Source organism: Miniopterus schreibersii (assembly GCF_964146895.1).
Source record: "Miniopterus schreibersii genome assembly, chromosome: 17".
NCBI lineage: Eukaryota > Metazoa > Chordata > Mammalia > Chiroptera > Miniopteridae > Miniopterus > Miniopterus schreibersii.
In genome coordinates, this window is record NC_138117.1 from 553,446 (window position 1) to 573,141 (window position 19,696).

At 48.1% G+C, this 19,696-nt stretch overlaps 1 protein-coding gene across 2 annotated transcripts in view; it reads left to right on the forward strand.

Moving 5' to 3' along the window:
• The window catches only part of MMP16 (matrix metallopeptidase 16), a 70,030-nt gene that overhangs the window by 17,276 nt on the left and 33,058 nt on the right, over nucleotides 1–19,696 (forward strand). The window lies entirely within an intron of this gene.

The following is a 19,696-nucleotide window of genomic DNA, read 5'->3' on the forward strand; positions in this document are numbered from 1 at the left end:
TGTCCGGATGGGAGATGACATCCTTAAACCGTGGCTTTGCAACGTAAGAACTGAGATGGAAGTCAATCAGATATTTTTATTTACTCTCTACCAGCGGTAGTTCTCTGTTTTATTTTTTTCTGCAGTGTCTCCATTCGTATACTGCGCCTCCTTTCTACAAACAGAGCTGGCAACGTTTCTAAGTTGTTGAGCTAAGAGAACAGAGGTAACACAATTCTTTTGCCCAGGTCAGGAAGGAAAATATTTTCGGAATTATAAGGCTTTTCTCTCCCCTCTTATTATAAACACCTGTTTCACACTGTGCACCAGGTAGTGTGGGAGTCACAGGATAAAACTTAACTCAAAAGGCATCCTTTTTACACACAAGGTTTTATTTGGATTCGCTTTTTTCAGAGGCTCCCTTTGTTTTAGGACAAAGGGCCACGGAGGCGGGGGATTTGGAGGGGACAGCGAGTGCTTAGGCAGCAGGTGACCGGCGGGGCCCCGGCGTGGGCTGGCAGGAATTGGTGCGCCTCGCAGCCCACTCCCTGGAAACTCACTCTGGCGAGCTATTCATAGTTTTTGAAATTGAAAACCTATTTTAGCTTCTGATCTTAAGTGCAGGCTTCTGCCTGCAGCGCGCGGTGCATTTTAATAATCTTTCCTCTCGAAGGCAGGCGCGGAAGGAATTCTATTAACCCAGCAGAGGTGTTAGCCTGGCCCGAGGGCCGGAGGGAGGCAGAGCATGACCACGGTCCGGGGCCCGAGCATCCTTGCGCAGGCCGGGACATCCTGGCGCAGTCAGCTGCCCTCTCGTGTGTCACCCGCCCTCCCTGCCCGGGGACTGTTTCTGTCAGAGAGTCGTGGACCTTCACCGACCTCACATCACCTCTGCGTCACGCTGTTGAAACATTTCCACAAAAAGGAACTTGTCTGGTGGGAGGAGAGTTTTCCGTGGATCTGTTAATTCTGGGAAAAGACGTGCCGAGTTCTCTGGGTGCCTTTAGAGTGAGGCTGAGCCTCGTTAACCGCAAGTGCGTTCAGGCTCCTTCCGGTGCGAGGACAAGCTACGGGTCGCCTCTCCCTTCCTTTATGTTCTTTGTGATTCTACCTGGAAACGTTGACTGGACAGGAGAACATGGTATAAGCAGCCGGGAGCCCGGGCTCTTCTCGGGCTCTTAGCTGTAGACCTTGGGCAAGTTGTCTTACTCCGGCACGACCCGTTTCGTCGTCTGTGAAATGAGGTTTTTTTCAGCTTGAATAGTTGACATCATGGTCCTTTCAGCTCTAAATTACTAGTTCCAGTAGAGTAACCATAAACAGGTCTTTTGAGAGTATTTAATAAATATTAACTATCTCTGGCAGCAATTTTTGCAGGAATTTCTTCTTCTGCCAAAAAACGGAGGTTGGGGCCAAATGGAAGAAACGGCCCAGTGACTCCTCCCGGGCTCGGTGAGTGGACGAGTCCTCCAGGGCCTTCCGCAGGTTCGGGTCCCCCGGAGCCCCTGGATGCTGGGCTCCACTCTGCAGTCGCTGGCAGACCTTGAAGGGCCCGCGGGAGCCCCGACTCCTCGCCAACAGTGAGCCTCTGTGCTTCTCGGTTATTGTAGGAACTTGGGGAAGCCGCTGGGGAGGGGTGTGGACAGAGGGAGACCGGGATTGAGCTAGAAGGAGGCAGATCTGCTTCATCAGGCACCCTGATCCCAGCTCGCTCCGTGTCTTCACTCATGGAGACCGGGGACCGGCACTCGGGTCTCAGTCACTTCAGAGATGGGCTTGGGGAGTTGAGGTTTGTTAACAACAGGAGAGTTCTGTGTGTGTATCTGATTTAAACAGTGTTCTCACAGCCTGGCCGGTGGGGGTCGGTTGGTTGAGCATCGTATGTGCACCGAGAGGCTGCTGGTTCGATTCCGGGTCAGGGCACATGCTTGGGTTTTGGCTCGATCCCCAGGAGGGGGCATTCAGGAGGCAGTCGATCGATGTTTCTCTCTCATTATTGATGTTTCTGTCTCTCTCTTCCTCTCCCTTCCTCTCTCTCAAAAAATCAATAAAAACATGTTTTTTTTTAAAATAAACAATACTCTCACAGTGGAACCAAAATAACCCTAGTTCATATAGCTGTCCCCACGATTACCAGCTTCTGCTCAAAGGCCCTTTTCATGGCTGAATTGGAGGTTGTTTCACATTTAAGGGTAGGCTCAGCTGCTTTCAGTGAGTCCAGCCTCCTGTGATCTTTTTACAGCCTGACATTATCCAAGGAAGTAAAAAGCACGTTTAGAAATCTGCCAGCTTCAGACGACTGTCTTCCTTAAGTTTTATTTTGTTCTTAAATCCCACAGGTCATTGTCGCATTGTTAGCACCAGTAAAACTCGTGGAGACTAAACCAGAGCGTGACTCTTTTATAGACTCACTCTCTGGGATGGTTTTTACATTTCACGTTGAGTTTCCATCCTGAATGAGTGCAGCCAGTCAGCAAACATTCCTGAACGTCTGCCACCTGCCCAAGCTCTGCTGTGCCCCGGGGATAAAAAGATGCTTAAACTGCACACCCACCTGGGGGAACACCTGAGCAGCTGGGGAGCTTTTTCTCAGAAGAGGATTATTTTAGAACAGTGGAGTACATGACGGAGTCTTTGCCAGACCAGACTTTACTCAGGCTCCCAACCTTCCCCTGGGCCCATCTGTCTCCTCCTCGGGAAATCCAGTTTTAGCACCAGCCCTGCTGAGCCAGGTGCGCAGGAACCCCCCTCGCTCAGTATCTGATCGGGCTCCTCCGCCTTCCTCACCTGTCAGGTGACGTCCGGTCACCCGGCCCGTCTGTAGTCAGAATCCTGTTAGGCCGCACTTGCCGTGTGCCGGTGCTGCCTTCGGGACTGAGCCCAGTTCTGCGTTGAGGTCCCTCCCCTCTGGCAATAGTCCTGAGTAAATCTGTCTTTCCTGGTTTGACTGCCCTTCAGCTCTGGTTTTTCTTTGACATAAGTGAGGACAAGGAAGGGTGGGGGGTGCAAAACTCAGAAATCTAGGGAACAGGTCCCCCGGGGGGGAGACCCAGCGGCCAGGTCCCACGTTCACCACGTCCTATCAGTAGCACTCACTGTCCACGTGACTCATTGCGTGGATGCTGAGTTGTGGCTTATCATGGGGCTGAGCTGGCATTTCCATTCTACACTGTGAGACCCCCAACGTTTCTCATATTACGCTTATTGGAAAGAAGCTGCACTTAGCATGTGGGAGCCAGGTTCTGCCCCCAGAAAAAGCCTATTTTATAAGGGATATTGTGACCAGTAGATGTATATAGAACTAAATGTATATGAAAGGCTTGGCAAATTATACAGTATTGTTTAAATACATATTACTAGTGGTAATCACAATAATAGGACTGTCAGATGCAGGCTGGGTGTGCATTTAACCAGCATCGCTGCAAATGCCTGACAGCAATATTATAAAGCACAGGATGTAGATGCAGAGAAACAAAGCAGAATTTTAATCAGGGAAGAAGCCGTCCTGTCGGAATTTCCGTGTCCACCTTTGCAGGTGCTCTGAGCTGTCCACAGAGCGGCTCCTCTGTCTTCAGACTTGCTGCTTGGTCACTGAGTGCTTGTTTGCAAATCTGTCTGGCCCCAGGCAGAGAAATCAAGTTACCTAATTTGCATTTCCCTTTTACTCAAGTTTTCACTGGCATTCCCTTTACAGCCAGTCAACTTTTCAGTGTGAACTAGAGTGATGCAGAAATGCGGAGAGAAGGAAGCCCGTTTTGAGTTTTCTAAGTGAGCCCATTGGGTTTGGAAAAAAGGGGAGTGAAAAGCTGCCCTCGCAGGGCGAGAATGCGGGAGGGACGCAGCATCTGCAGGACCCATGTGGCCTGAGACCAGCCTCAAGCCAATGTCCGTGGAAAATCGGTTCTGGTGCAGAGCATGCTCAGGGGTCATTCCACAAAAACTATGCAAACCATTATAGGAAAAGCCACATTGGTGATTCAATGTTTACTTAAGACAGTAGGGAAAATAAAATTGCCAAAAGCGTACAGGTACCTAATATACTGGGGGGGGGGGTGATGACTGGAAAACACAGCACTAAAAGTCACAACTGTGAGTTGTCAACATCTGGAAATGGAAGTTGGTTGAAGCAGCCACCAAATACCTTTATAGTTGTTGACATAAACTGTAAAAGACAAGTCCCGTATTTGTATTAATTTATTCTTTTATGTGGAAACATAGGCAATAAACCACCAATAAAGTCAGGGGCACATGCCATTTTTCAAGTGTTTTAGTTGAGTGACTTTCAGCAGCCAACTTGGAGCCTGGGAGTCACAAGTGTGGGACGGAGCTGCGATCGGTTTGGAAATTCAAGGTCAGCGGTGCTGAGGGTGACGGAGCATTTTAAAACCCAAAATGAGGGCCCTGAGTGATCCTTGAAAGGAAGCGAGAGGTGGCGTGAAGACGGATCGGCTCTGTGACTTTCAGCACGTCCCTTAGCCACTCTGGGCCTGTTTCGTGTGTCTGTGAAGTGACCAGAACATGGTAGGTGCTCGATGAAGGCTCTGTTTTTGGAATTTATGTTGGATGCTGGTTCAGGTGACTGCACCTTCATATATCTTTAGAAAAAGGAATTTTAAAATGCTTTGCTCCTATTTTTGAGAAAATAAATATTAAAAATGTCTGGATTTCTCAGGCCAGAAGCCACACCGCTCCGGGAAATCACTGCTAGAACCACATAATCGTTTATGTTGCTTTCACTGGGCTCAGTATCCAGGCTGGATATTCTGAGCAGAACTGGAAGTTCATTTAATTGATATTAGGCCCTTACAGATGTTTTGGAAGTACAATTAAAAATTCTGGAAGACAACGTGAAGTGTGAATTACATCCCTGCAATTCTGCTAAATGTCACCCCTTTTTCTGTTAAGAAGCAGAAAAGCACTTGTTTCTGAAATTTTCTTAGTAAAAATGCTTTTCAAGTTCGTTTTTCTCTAGATCTTGAGATTAGATTTTGGAACTTCCCTCGTTCTTTATGTGGAACAGACAGAGGATCAGCCTGTGTTTATGGACCTGGAAAAACAGTTCAGAGGGGAAACAAGTGGAGTCATTGGTATTTGGAAGCCGAGTGTCGAAACGGAGGACTCCTATTGACTGTCGTGACTGGAAAGTCCTTGGGAGCCCCAGTTCGGACGAGGAGCGTCCTGCCAGAAGCAGCCTGGGGCGGAGGGGCAGGCAGTGCACCCTGGGGGGCCACAGGCGTCAGGGTCCTAGACCACGCGGCAGGTAAACGGCACCAAAACGCACAGACAGGAGGGCGGCCTTGGTAAAAACCAGGGACCTCTTATGGACACTCACCTCACGCCTCCCGTGGAGTTGTAGGGGTGAAACCTTTTCTTCACTCACCAACCTCCCATTGGCCTCCTTCACCGCAAGTGGGTTACTGCGGGTGCTTTGATCCCTGCCCCACGGAGCCCAGCTCCCCTGGGGCCTTCCCAAGGGACGGTAAGTTCATCCCAAGGAAAACTGCAAGTGCTTGTAATTGATTAAGTGGTTTCAAAACGAGGTCAGTAGTATCCCATTTAAACGCGTGTGGCCTTTTATTTAAGGCTATGAAAGGAACTCTGTATTTTCCTAGTAGGAGCCCTTTAATAGAAGAATTATTTAGCGTGCCTTCCGTATGCTGGCTTTGCGTCTGGTGCTTGGGATTGGAAACTGAGAAACTCATGCCCAGCCTCCTTTAAAGAAAAGTCCACAGCCCTGGCCGGCGTGGCTCAGTGGTTAGAGCTTCGGGCACTGAAGGGTCTCAGGTTCGATCCCCGGTCAAGGGCACGTACCTGGATTATAGGTTCGATCCCCAGCCCTGGTCTAGGCGAGTGCAGGAGGCAACCAATCGATGTGTCTCTCTCTCCCCTCCCTCCCTCCCTCTAAAAAAATAATGGGAAAAATATCCTGGGGTGAAGATTAACCAAGAAGCAGGAAAAGGAAAGTGTATCAGGTGCAGGAAAAGGAAAGTGTATCAGGTGCAGGAAAAGGAAAGTGTATCAGGTGCCGCACATCCCCAGTGGAGGCGGAGGCAGAGCCCTGCAGGGCTCCTGGGAGGGAGCCACTGAGGACTGGCTCGTCTCTGGAGCTGGCCGATGAGCTTGCGTAAGAATTTGCGAGGCAGAAACGGAGCGTGTTGGGCGCTGAAACGCGTGTTCCAGCCAGGGCATGAAGACATGGAAGAACTGAGGAGCGGGACGGGCGGCCTCCACGCCAGAGCCTGTTCGAAGGCGGGGGGAAGCCGCCGAGAGAAAGCGAGGCAGACGTTCGCGTGGTTCCTGGACTCCGGCTGTGTGCAAACGCTGCCAAAGTAAAGCGAGTGAAACATTTTAGAAACATTGTATCTCATCGGGGTGAGCGGGGCTCCTCCGAAAGCAGACACAGCCGACCGCCTGCTTCCTCGCCGGGCCCACTGGCTTCGGCATATTAGAAACACACTTTGCTGGAGGAGACGGGGTTTCATCTCTGTGCCAACCTCCTGCTCCCTTTCCCCCCAGTTTCCTCCCCCCCGCAGCCCTGACTCCGGTGTCAGGTGCCTGTGTCTGTCTGTGGGAGTGTGTGTCTGTGTCTGTGTCTCTGTGTGTGTCTGTGTGTTTCCTGGCAGAGCGGGTGCTATAATCCAGGGACACCTGTGAGACACCCAGGCCTGGCTCCCCTCCCCCTTCCAGTTCTCCTTCAGCAGCTCTGGCTTGGGGCCCAAACTTCTGATTTTCAGAGCCGCCTGGGACAGTCAGTGCAGAGCCAGTGGGTGTGAGAACCAGAGTCCTCACCGGAGTGCTGAGCAATGGCAGTGGGAGGACATGCTCGGGGACAGCAGGGCACCCGTCTGTCCTATGCTCCATGACTGTATTTCTGCACCCAGATGGCAGTGAAGTGCTGAGGGACCTGCCCAGGGCAGTGTGGGGACAGGGACTGGCCAGTGCACCCAGAGCCCCCACCCCCTGACCTAGGCCAGCCTCTTTGAGGGACGGCTCCACCCGGAGGTCCCCGGGTTTCCCAGCTTTTCTGCCGGCCTCCCTCCTGGGTGCATAGGCCCTGGATCCCTGGACTGGTGGGAAATGGGGGGGGCACCAAAACAGCCAGTGCCACACGGTGGACTCCTGTGGACCGTGTGTGTCCCTGACGGTTGTCACCTCTCCACAATGTACACTACTTATGGTTATAAAATTCCCAAAGTGACAAGTGCTTTATAGTAGGAAATATTCTTGTGTAAAATTTATACTGGAAATATTCCAATACAATTTTGTCAAGAACCTTTTAAAAATTATTAAAATTTTTTCTATTGTTTTCTGGGTGTGTTTTAAACATCTTGTGACAACTTAGGATAATCATGGGACTATTACCCACTGTGGCCTTTACGCCTTCTCAGTGTTTGGAGCTGGTTAATGGCTTTGTTCTTCATTAGCTGGTTGTTACTGTTTCCTGTGGCCTTCAGAAGAATTTCCTATTTTATTCTATAATAGTCTCAATAAAGGGCTAGTCATCCTACTTAGAGTCATATAAAAATGAGTAAATACACTCAGAGCCAGACTTAATTTGAGGAATGAAAGTCAGGGCACAGTTTTGCACAATTTATTTTCTGACTCCTGGGAAACTGGTGATTTTTTTCTTGTTTGGGAGCTAAGTCAGATAGTTGGATTCTCTGGATTGAAACATTCACTTCGGGAAATAGTATCCCCTGTCCTGGTGGGGCATTTTCCCTAAAAAGCATTTGTGGCAAGAAGCATCCTCTGTATCTTTTTCTGGAGCCCGTTACCTGCTCCTTAACAGGTGCGGTTCCGGCTCCATCAGACTTTTCTGGCCCCCCCGAGGTGGGACTGGGCTGGGCGGAGTTTATCACTGAGGGGATTTTATAGGAATTGCCTCGTGCACAGGTGATCTGCCACCAAACTGAGATGATATCTTCAACCATCCTCGTAGCTGTGTGCTCTCGCAGATACAAAAGTGAGTGTAAAATTATTCTCACTATTCTCAAATTAGTACAGATTTGTGTGTTATCACAGAGGAGTCTGTAATCACTGGCTTCTGGTTGCAAGGAAGACAAAAGAGATGCTTGTTATTGGCAGAACCCTTACTTTCTATTTCCACTTAAAAATGGTAGTGACTTTAAATTGCATGTTTACCTTCTGCGCTGGAAATCTTCGAAAACCATAGTTCAAACCTCACGAAGACAGCGTGGAAAATAAAATAGGACATCGTAACTTTGCATGGAAAAATACCCCATTTAGATTGATCATTTTCCTGTGAGGACACAGGTGAAGGGGGAATGACAGAAGTAACCTGTTATCTTCTGTTCATGTGCTATTTCTCCATCACCACTTTCTTCTCATGTCCGGTCTCAGGCATAAATTAAGTGATCGGAAATGAGGACATTATGCATCTTGTTTTTCTTAGTGTTGAGTTTCATTGGCTTAAAACATAGACACAGCTGCCCTCGCTGTCCACATCTGCCTGGGCAGAGCTAGTTCAAAGAATGAGTGGGCAGAGTCCGGAAGCAAGTCTCCGCTGCATCTCCCGCCCGATGCCCAATTCTAGAAAACGCCCCCTGCCTGTGTTTTCATCCTGGCGCGAGGAGGAGAGGAAGTCGCCCACGTAAGAATGTTAGAATTTTCGTATATACGTTACATATGTATCTACATATACATATTCATACAACATGAATATACATACATATGTATGTGTGATACGTAAAATACATTTATATATATAATCCTGTTTAGAATGGAAAGACATACCGACCTGTAAACTCATACTTTTATTGCAAAGAGAATAATACTGGAATTCCTGGCATTGGGACCTGCGGAGAGAGACTCTCCATGGGGCAAGGCCACCTCTCTCTCGGGTGATGCCACCAGATGCCAGCTTATCCGGCTGGGAGCAGGCCACATGGGCGTCCACGCTGCCTGAGCTGGAGGCTGATGTGGTTGTTGCTCAGAGAGAAACGGCCGACTTAGGCTGAAAGTCGCTTGGTGTCTCTGTGACTGATCCGTTTCCCTGTGTGACAGGTGCTGCTGACTGCGTCGGCCCTATTTCCAGGAAGGGCTTGTGGTCAGTAATCGTAGAGTTTACATCAGACTTGTGTGGCCTCCACTGCTTCCTCTGAAGATGGAGACACTTAGAGAACTTGAGCATAACTGGACTGTGTGGGAATGTGGGGGTCACTTGGCCTGTCCCCCTGCTCTGGAAGGGGCCCCGGGCACGTCTGCTGAGAAAGATCCTAAGAAATGATCTGATCTGTAACAACAGAAACTCACTCACGGATACATGGTCTACTTATTACGCAGTAAATGTAGTTCTGTGATTTTGGAAACTATGTGGCTAGTTTTATGTAATCTAAGGAGGGTCTTTTCTCTGGGCCCCTGAGTGGTGGCCGGTTCTTGTGATATATGGTTACATCAGTGCAGGAAAGACACAGCGTAGCTTCTTACACAGTCCCTTTGAAATCCGAGATGAGAGCTGTTTCAGACATTCAAACCAGCATTAAATCTCCATCAGGGTTTAAGTTGAGGTGGTGGGAGCACTCCTGCACTTGCCCCTGTGTGAACCCTGAGATGAAAGCTCGGGAGTCAGCTCACCCTGACCTGGGTCTCCTCCGCCCCCCTCTCTCTTCCGATGGTTTGATGTCTGGGCCGCAGAAGGGACCCAGAACCTTACGGTGTCCCGACTCAGGAAGCATCGTTAGCAGTTTCATGTCAGAATCTTGAATGTTTGCATAGACTTTATGTTCTTTGTTTTATTTCAGGGAGAGGAAGGGAGAGAGAGAGAGAGAGGCAGAAACATCAGTGATGAGAGAGCCCCTGGTCGGCTGCCTCCTGCATGCGCCCTGCTGGGGATCGAGCCCACAACCCGGGCAAGTGCCCTGGCCGGGAATCACTGAGCAACACTGGCCGAGCTCTTTTCATAGATTTTAGACAAGGTGCTCACTCAGACTATGACATTTTCAAGGTTATACTTTAAAAACATGCATCATATGTTTATCACAGTACAATATTTTTGGGAAAATGTTTTTTAAGTGGTCACATCCTAATGCAGGACTTGTTTCACCTTGAACATATTTTAAAATAAAGAAGTTAGAATCCTTGTGGTAAAGTTGATGTTTTTAGGGATGGGAGAGAGGGAGCCCCCTGGTTATTTGCACAGGTGATATTTAAGCTGCGTAAGACTTGGCCCCCGGTGTTATTTACCGGCTGGTCCCCTGGGTGGCCGCGCAGTGCCCTGCTGTGGCTCCCCCCGGGTGTTGCTGGAGGAGAGACTTAGATGTGACGTGTTTTGCTTTCTGCAGCTCAGGACTGTGACTTCCCAACGCTGTGGGACACACGCTCTCTACCACCTTCCTGGGCTGACACCGAGCTTCTGCCTGCGGTTTTAGGGAAAGAGAGGCCGGGTGAGCCAGACTCTGCCTTCCGGTGGTTCTAGGGATGACATCTACATGCTGATCAAATACAGCGCAGCACCCCTGGGACTCACACTGACGATAAAATTAATAATTTTATGCCTGTGTTGGGTTGAGTTATGGCTCAGCTTCGAGTTGGATAAACCGTTGTTCTTACAGTGAATCCTTAACCTACTCAGTCCTGGTCTAGTGATTCCACTTTCTCTTCCCAAATCCATCATGGATACAAAGAAGGACCAAAAATGGAATTTTATTTCTGGTTTCTGGCCATGTCCCCCAGACTCACAGGCTGGCCCGTTCCCAGGGCAGAGCACCAGGCCCCGGGAGCCGCCTGCACCCGAATGCTGAGGGGCCGAGGGGAGGGGAGGGTGTCCGGACGTCAGGGAGCCTGGGACCCAGTGTCCGAGAATGCTGGCGCGGGCAGGACAGCCGTGGACGTGGCTGGTGTGGACGTGGGCAAGTCCCGAGACACGTTCTGTGGCCTGTGGATGGACCGTGTGGACGGCGCCCAGGAGCACACAGGTGTCTCGGGAGTGGAGTCTGCCGACGCAGAGATGCCTGAACTTCTGGAGTCTATTAAGTGCGAGGATCCGGGCTTTTCAACCCGTTTGGGAAGTAAATGATAGCAATCACAGCGTCTTGAGCAGGAAGGTTAAAAAAAGGAAATGATATTTTTGGATAATTAATCTTTCAGTACCGGGGAGAATGAAAATGGAAAGAGCGGAGTCCGGAAATGAATTAGGCGGAGAGGAAAGCGATGCAGCTGTCAAGTAAGCGTAAAGGAGAGGCTGGCGCCCGGAGGCGACCTTGAGGGTGGAAGGGGACAGGGGAGCTTTTTATAAACGCAGGGGAGGTAAACGCTTTGAAGTGCTTGTGAAGGCACGTTCCTGTTCTGTGACCTCGCCCAGAGCCCTGCCTGTGAGGCGCGTCCCGTCCAGGTGCTCACGCGGGCGCTGTCTCGGGGCACCTGCCTGTGGCCCCCACGCTCGGCCACGAGCTCCTCAATGGCAAACACTTTGCTGTTTCTTTGCATCCCAGGGGCTAGCGTTCTACCACAGAACGGGAGGGACCTTGACGTTCCTTGGTCTACATTTTTAAAAGACAACCCCTGCCCGGGCTGGGTGGCTCGGCTGGCTGGAGCCTCGTCTCTTAACCAAAATGTGTCGGGTTAGATTCCTGGTCAGGGCACACACCTGGGCTGCAGTGTGACCCCCGGGCGAGGCGTGTGCCGGAGGGAACTGATGGGCGTTTCTCTCTCTCTCCCCCTCCCCCTCGCCCTCTCTCTCTAAAGTCATTACATTTAAAAAAAAAAAAAGAGAGAGAGAGAAAGGAGATGATTGGAGATGATTGGAGGTGTGAGGCTATTGCGTGGGATCCCAGAAGCTCCTGAATCAGTTAGTGTTACGCCCGATCGTGCCTGTCACCCACTGTCGCCCACCGCCCGGTCCTTTCGTGACATGGAACGGGACCTCAGTCCTGTCGGTGAGCTTCCGGGTCGGCCGCCTTCTCCTTGGGAAGTGGGAGTCGGGCCTCCAGGACTTCCCAGGGCCCCCAGAGGCCCCCAGGACGAGCTGGCCGTGCGCCCTGCTCCGCCTGGGGCCTCGTCACTCCCTGTCCTCGGCTGGGTCCTGGGCGAGTCCGCTCACCTTCCTGGGGCTGTGTCCTTCCGTTTGCGGAGCAGAGGAGACAGTGCTGGATGAGCCCTCTGGTCAGAGGGTTAGAGGTAACGCAGGGGAGTCGCCTGGTCCTCGGGGGTGGTCAGCGAAGGGACGGTCACTGTTCTCGTCCGGGTCTGGGGGCCCCGTGACCGGGAGCAGACCCTGGGGAACACAGGGACCAGGAAGCTTCGGGGGGGTGGGGACCTGGGGGTCGTTCTAGGAATTTATTCGCCAGGACAAGAAGCTTCGGCAGGTCCTGACGGAAAGGAAGAGCTCGGGAATGGCCGCAGTCAGAATATAATATGTGGGTGTCGATAACCTGCCCGCTCGTCCCCTCGGGGCCGCACCTGTCACAGTGGAGGGAGTGAGGCATCGAAGGCAGTAGCTTCATGTTAGAAACACAGTCGTTTCCACAAAACCAGTGACCCCCACACCTTAGACCCCAACCCCCATCAGTCTTTTTAACTTTCACCGTTTTTACTTATAGTCACAAATACAGTGAACATAGTGCACATTCTAAAACATGCTCAAAATAGAAATAGGAAGATGAACTAAAAACGACATAAAATTAAAAAAATAATTTTAGTATTTTTCTTATTAATCGTGTTTATGTTGTTTGCTCTCATCAGAACTATCGTCAGTCAGGGTCCTTTCCGGGGAGATCCCTGACGGCACAGGCCTCACTGTTTTGAAAGTGTTGACTTAACAGCTTGAAATATGGCAATTTCAAGATCTGTTTATTTCTAATCTTAAAAATTGCCACGGCCAAAAAGGTACCGCACAGGATGCTCCTCGAGTGGAAATTACGTCATCAGCTGGCTGCACGTGTGAGCCTCAGGCTCGAGTCCTGTCCTCGGTTACGCAGGACTCTGTAAAATTCCAGCGGTGAATTTCCATCTTCCCAGATGCCTGTCAGTTAGTCCTGACGACCAATCAGAAGATGTTGTGTTTTCCTATTTTTAACAAACGGACTTCAAACCCAGGGTACTTATTTGGTCGGGTTACTCTGCAGGTGGAAGATTCTGTTGCTGGGACTTTAACGTAGGAAATTACAAGAGTTTTCGTGGACGATGCGTTGGTATCTCTTTGAGCCGAGCGTCGTGATAACGGAAACACTGGTCTCGGCCTGGACATGAGGGCCCGGGACCCACCTGTGCGTGAATGGAAGTGAACCTCCCCCGCCCCACCTGGTGACGATGTGAGTCCAGCGCAGGACAGGACACACTCTGCTGCTCTGAGCCCAGGTCGCGAGGACGTGGCCCAGCTCCGCTCCGAGGACCCTCAGTGAGGTCCCCGCCTCCTCAGTGTTGGAGTTGGTGAGACTCACTCCGCCTTCGGGAAATACAGGCGAGTTGTGCTGATCCCCACGTGACAGAGGCTCAAATTCGTGCCCTTTAGAAAGTTCACAGGCTGCCCCAGCCTCAGCTACAAGGGTTTCACTGTTTCCATGTGTGAGGTGGTCGGGTATAAAGTAGAATCATGTGAACAATTACTCTTGGGAGTTACCTTTACAGTAACTATTTCTGTCACCCAGGGAACATGCGGCACGGTGGCCGATACGCCTGCTTTGCTGTCGCTTATTGTTGTTTCAGTTTTGTCTGTCGGCGTTTTGGGTCTTGCTTTATCAGTGTGTGCATGTGTGCACACGTGTGCGTGTGCGCGCGTGTGTGTGCATGTGTGCAGGTGGGTGTGTGCGTGTGTGTGCGCATGTGTGCGGGTGTGTGCGTGCGTGTGCACATGTGTGCGTGTGTATGTCCATGTGCGTGTGCATGTGTGTGCGTGTGTGTGCACACGTGCACACTGCATATCCATCCTTAAAAGTCTACCTCACCCTTAGGAAAGACCAGGGAAGACATTAGGAGATGACGTATCGTAATCTCTGTAAATTTTCAGCCCAGTGACTTACAGAAGATGGGCTCCCCTTTGGGGCTGCTGAATTCTCGTTTGTTTTTTGGCTTGTCTGTCACTGCGGCACAGCCCTCCCCGTGCCAGGGTTTTGCTCCTCAGCTGCGAAGCAGGCAGTACAGTTCCCTCCGGCGCAGGATGGAGACCTCTCCCTGGCCCTGGCTCCCTAGCTCGTTAGTTTCTCTCCTCAATTAGAGACTTTCGTGGGAAAGTGGAAAACAGGATCATTCTGATCACTGCAGCTTTTCCCTGTTCCCGTGCGGAGCCTCTGGGTCGCTGACCTGCCCAGAGAGCTGCTTGTGGTTTTCCACTGTTGCATTTCACTTAAGAAGCCGATTAAATAGACAGTAAAATTCTAAAGGAGTTGGTTCTCTATCTGCAACCTCATACCCGGATTCATTCTCTGCAGGGATGGGCTGGTGAGTTAGAGCCATTTAGATTTTTGAATGAACAGAAAGGCTAATTTCTGCCTCATTAACTTATCCCATGAATGTTCTATTTCACCGGTTCTGAATGACAACTCCCACATCAGTTTAATTTTTTGGTTAATGGGCAGTCATAAGTTATATTTATAGCCCCTTTTCAGACCAGAAAATTTAGGCCCTAAATCCTGCCATTCTTTATCACCAGTGAATATATTGTATCTCAGGGGTAAATGTCCTTAAGCTTTTGCTTGCTTTGCTGGTGATGCTACAAAATAGGGGTGATCCTTTTTAGTTGTTAGTTTAAGGACAGAATTTAACAAATAGGTTTAGAAGTCTTATACTGAAAAGTGGAAAATAACTTCATGACATTCAGAGCTTAGCTATTAAAATGCATTCTTTCAGGTGCAGTTCATCAAGAAAGTCAGTTAATTACATCAGAATATAACACTAATTAGTATAGACTTAAATAGTTTTGTTAGTAAATATGTTAAAATTGAACATGAAGTCAATGATTTTTAAAAATCATGTCTGAAAATGATAGAAAATATGTAACTATGTAAATGAAAGTAACTGGCACTAAGTCAGTGCTTTAAAAATGCACTTTGCCCTTTCCCTCCACACCGAGCATGCTCATTTGGGTCATGTGATCACTGGGTGCATGGACTTCACATGGGCCACACCTCACATTCTCTGGAGATGGACTCGGCCTGAAACACTGGCTCAGTAATAAAGAGGCACTGTGGTCAGCAAAATGATTTTCCAGATGAAATAAAATTACAAACCCTTTCTCCTTTTCCCTCCCCCAATAATTTCACCATCTCAATGGGCACAATCTACAAGTGTTTCCCTTAAGGTCAGAAACAAGACAGGGGTGTCCACTTTCACCTCTCTTATTCAATGTAGTGCTAGAAGTCCTAGCCACAGCAATCCGACAAGAAGAAAAATTAAAGGCATTCACTTTGGAAATGAGGAAGTAAAACTATCATTATTTACAGATGACATGATACTATATATAGAAAACCCTGAAGATTCCACCAAAAGACATCTACAATTTCTGAAATTTATTCCTTTCTTCCCCAGTAAAATCATTAGTGTAACCATATGTTTTTTGGAAGGATGTCTGAACATCATTTTAGGACGTTTTCTTTACATGTCAGGTCCTGAACTGTAATTCACCCTAGTAAAAAACAGTGCACCTTCATTTTATCGTAAGGCATTGATAAACTTATCAGGTTCAACAATGGGAGGAAAATGTGCTTCTCTGGCGCTTTATACTGGCCTGAGAGACTAAATAAGAATATATATTCTAAACATTCTCTGCTTGCATTTGCCATTAGTTATGAAAACTGCTAATGTCTCCTTGTTTTTGTTGATAACCATCTTTCAGGACATTACCCCAATATGGGAGTGTGGATTGCTGTGTGAATTGATATAGGTTTTCACAATATGGTTACATGAAATATTAGTGACAAAGACATTCTTTTTGAGTGGATTCACTGAAGCTCTGTGTGCTTGTTTCTCTGCATTTATACTGTAACCAAAACCCAGGTTCAGCTGCCTGTCACAATGAAAGCGAAACTCCTGAGACAGGTCCTGATAAGAAGGAAAGTGGTTTATTCAAGTGCCAGCCACCTGAGAAGATGGGGTACTCTTGCCTAAAGCCCATCTCAACATCTCATTGCAGGCAGAGGTTTTTATAAGGAGGAGAGGGAAATCATAAAGAGATCAAGGGGAGAGGGTTGAAAAGTCCTCTATGTGCAGCCAGCACAATCCATTCTAAAAAGGACCTTGAAACTGGTCAAGCGATGGTCTGGTGTGTGTCATCCTGGTCTTCACCATCTTAGGTCTATGGTTGACGGTCAGCAAATCTCTCAGGACTGGGATGACTGAAGGTCAGAGTCTGTATCTTTTGAAGTTAGTTCCTAGGATTCTTATACAAACATACTGTTTATCTACAAGCTACATAGTAGGCAGAATCAGCATTTACAGAAACAATGTCAAAAGAATGGTGGGGTGGATTACAAATCCCCACTGTTGCAATATTATAGCCCAGTGAAGGCAGTGCCTGTCAGCCCAGAATTTCATATTTAAGTTTTGGCATTTTTCTGCTTGGTCTGTCTTCTTGCTCTGCAGAGAACAGCTCTCTTCCCATTGATCCTGCATTTGAATAATATCTAAGTGCAGGAAATGGGTTTTGTCTACAAGGTATCTGAATGGGCTAACTCGGGTGAAATTCAAGGTTAGACTTTGCTGCCGCATTTGAGATTCTGTAGGTGGTTGTTTCAGTGATGATGAGATGAGCTAAGTCCAGACAGTGAAAGGAGTCAAGTTGTTCCTTGAGGAAACTTGATTTCTCTTAATATGTTTTCAGTTCCCGCAAATGCACATCCATTCAGTGAGCAAAATAAACCAAAGAAACCAAAACCTAAACAAATTGGTCAGATTTGTCATGCTTCCCCTTTTTGTTTTGGGACTTTGGGAATTTCCAAGAAGTAGGTGATTCTTTACCCTCTGTGGTTTGCCTTTCCTTCAAATTCTGGCCACTCAAGTCTCACCTGCATTTTCAGTCTTGCCTCATTCCAAGGACAGATCTTAACTCTAGCAGTAACAATTTCAGGAACTCAGAGCAATTAGTGAGCACAACATATGACATACTGAGCACGAATTATGCTCGTGGTTTATATATTCTCAATCCTCACATGAGCCCTACAAATTTGATATCATTTCCCCCAAATGCACACGAGAGGAAATTACTCCTTAACTATCTATTATGTGTTTTCGAGAACTTTGAAAAGATATCAAAGGAGCAAATGATCTCAGGAGGCAAATTTGGTATCTCTAGTCATCCAGGAGAAGCAATATTTTAAAACAGTGCTGAAAACAAGGATATATTTCAGATAACCAAGTGTGAAGATGTGTGAAGATGGATGTCTGTGGTAGAGTCTTTAAGGGGGAGGGCTACCTTCATATATTAGTTTGTAGATTTAATTTATTTTTTTATCAAGTAAGTTTGTAATTTAGTAGTAAAGGGGGCAAAGGCGGAGGGGTGCAGAGGGGGAAATGAGGGAACATGTGTAATACTGTCAACAATAAAACATAAATTAAGATTTTAAAAAAGAGAGAAAAGGAAGGATCTTCCTCTTTGTCACGTCTGTCATTTCCCAGTTTCCCAAACTGCCTGTGGCTCCCGGCTATGGAAGGACAAGGTGCTAAGGCTTCCTGCTGTGCTCAGCTGGTGCAACCAGAGGGTTTTATTTCGTAGAAGTGGAATGAGGTCCTGGTCCCAGAGCCCCCTGTACGCCTGTGATGACCACAGACCAGCATGTGTACCTGACCTTCATTCACTGGTAACCCCAGCGTCAGCGTTGACGAAGCTGTGCACGTGGCCACAGTGGTTTCCTGCCAGTGACACAGAGCACAGTCCAGCTTGTCCCTGGCTGGCTGTATGTCACCTAGTTTACCATCTCCGTCGCCTCAAGGAGCATTCACGTCTTACTGGGCAGGGGTATTTGGTGCAGATTTTCTTTCCTGTCACACCAAAAGGGATCAGACTCTCAGAATTCTGGGACTGCAACAGGTTAAAGGATATAGTATAAAATCAAAAACAAACCCAAGAGAGGATGCCTCTTGGTGCATAAAAGATTGTTGAAGCACGTGTCTGTGTTCACCTGCGGTTTCCACGTTGAGTATTATGGATGTAAAGAAGCACTGGGGACCAGTTAATGCCGCAGGTCGCGGTCGGTGTGACCACTTGCTTCTACAGGGACCTAGAGTAAGGGTGTCTGCGGAAGCTTTGCTTCAATAAGAAATGTCATGAGGGCTCACTGGGTTCATGCTCTAACCTGACACTGAGGTAGTGATGCTTGAGTGTCCCCTGTTTTGTGGAAAAATGCATCACACGTTTCCGTTGAGAATTGTTACTGGCCTGTTTACTTATGTGTTTCAATTACAGTTTACATTCGATATAATTTTGTATTAGTTTCAGGTGTACAGCATGGTGGTTAGACTATCATTTACTTTACAAAGTGTTACCTCCCAGCCTGATATTTCCATTACCCACCTGGCACCACACATAGTTATCACAATATTATTGACTATATTCCCTGTGCTGTGCTTTACGTCCCCGTGACTGTTCTGTCACTGCCCATTTGCGCGTCTTAATCCCTTCACCTTTTCCACGCAGCCCCCCAACCCCCACCCCTCGGGCAACCGTCAGCTTGTTCTCTGCATCTATGAGTCTGTTTCAGTCCGGGCCAATTCTTGATGACGTCAGAGAAGGTTTCTTGATTGAGAAATAGCCGTGACATTAAGGTCAACTCAAGGTGACCCATAATCTTAATGACATTGCTCTGCTGGCCAAGAAACAAACTTTGACCATAAAAATTGTTCGATCTCATAGCTTACCTGATATTTTACAATTAAAAAGAATTGCAGACTTCTCAGTCACCTAGAAAAACAGCTTTTCATGGTAAATGACATAAAGAGAACTTGAAAAGTCAAATTCTTTTTTTATTGTAAATCGTGTTTGAAAGGCTAAGGCACAAATCAGATATTTATTTTTTTTAGAGTGTGCTATTTTCTTATTATGCGCTTAAAATTTATGTGTGTTATGGTCTTTCTGTTTGTATATAAATCACACAGTTTGTTATTAACGATTTTCTCTTGACTCATAAATGTGATTGACAGTAGCTTAGCGCCCACGAGCAGCCTAGCAACAGGGTGAGACAGGAATGCAAACAATATGTTTTATATAAAAAAGAGTCCAAATTCAGAATATTGGTGCACGTGTACTATTAAAAAACAAGCTGAAATCTTCCAGCCGGGGGGACGTTGCATGGCGGTCGGCATTGCGTTTCCTAGTGACCCACTGCCTTCATTCAGAAGCTATGGCATGTGCTTCAGACCACACACCGTCGACAGGTAACCGAGCGTGTGCAGGAGACGGGTGTCATATGTCATCGCTGTTTGGTGGATGAGTTTACCGGCTGCAGCCACCCCGGGGATGGGAGCTCAGCTCCTCCGCCTCTCGGGCTCCCAGACGGCTCTTCCCTGGCGAAGAGGAGACTGAAAATCGTGAGGGTCTTAGAGAGGGGCCAGACCTGCTTAAGCTCGTCCGATTTCCTCTATATGTGGAAAGTTGCTCACTTATGTTATTTGGATCAAAGCGCCTCGCCTTAAATACGAAAGAATATTCTTTTCATGAGAAACAGTTGCCTCCCCTTGAAGACATCTAGAGGCAGTTGGGTAGACCGGTGGCGTGAAATTTGTACCCTGAATATTGGGATAAAATTCCATGGCTTCCCTGTGCGGGTGGGAC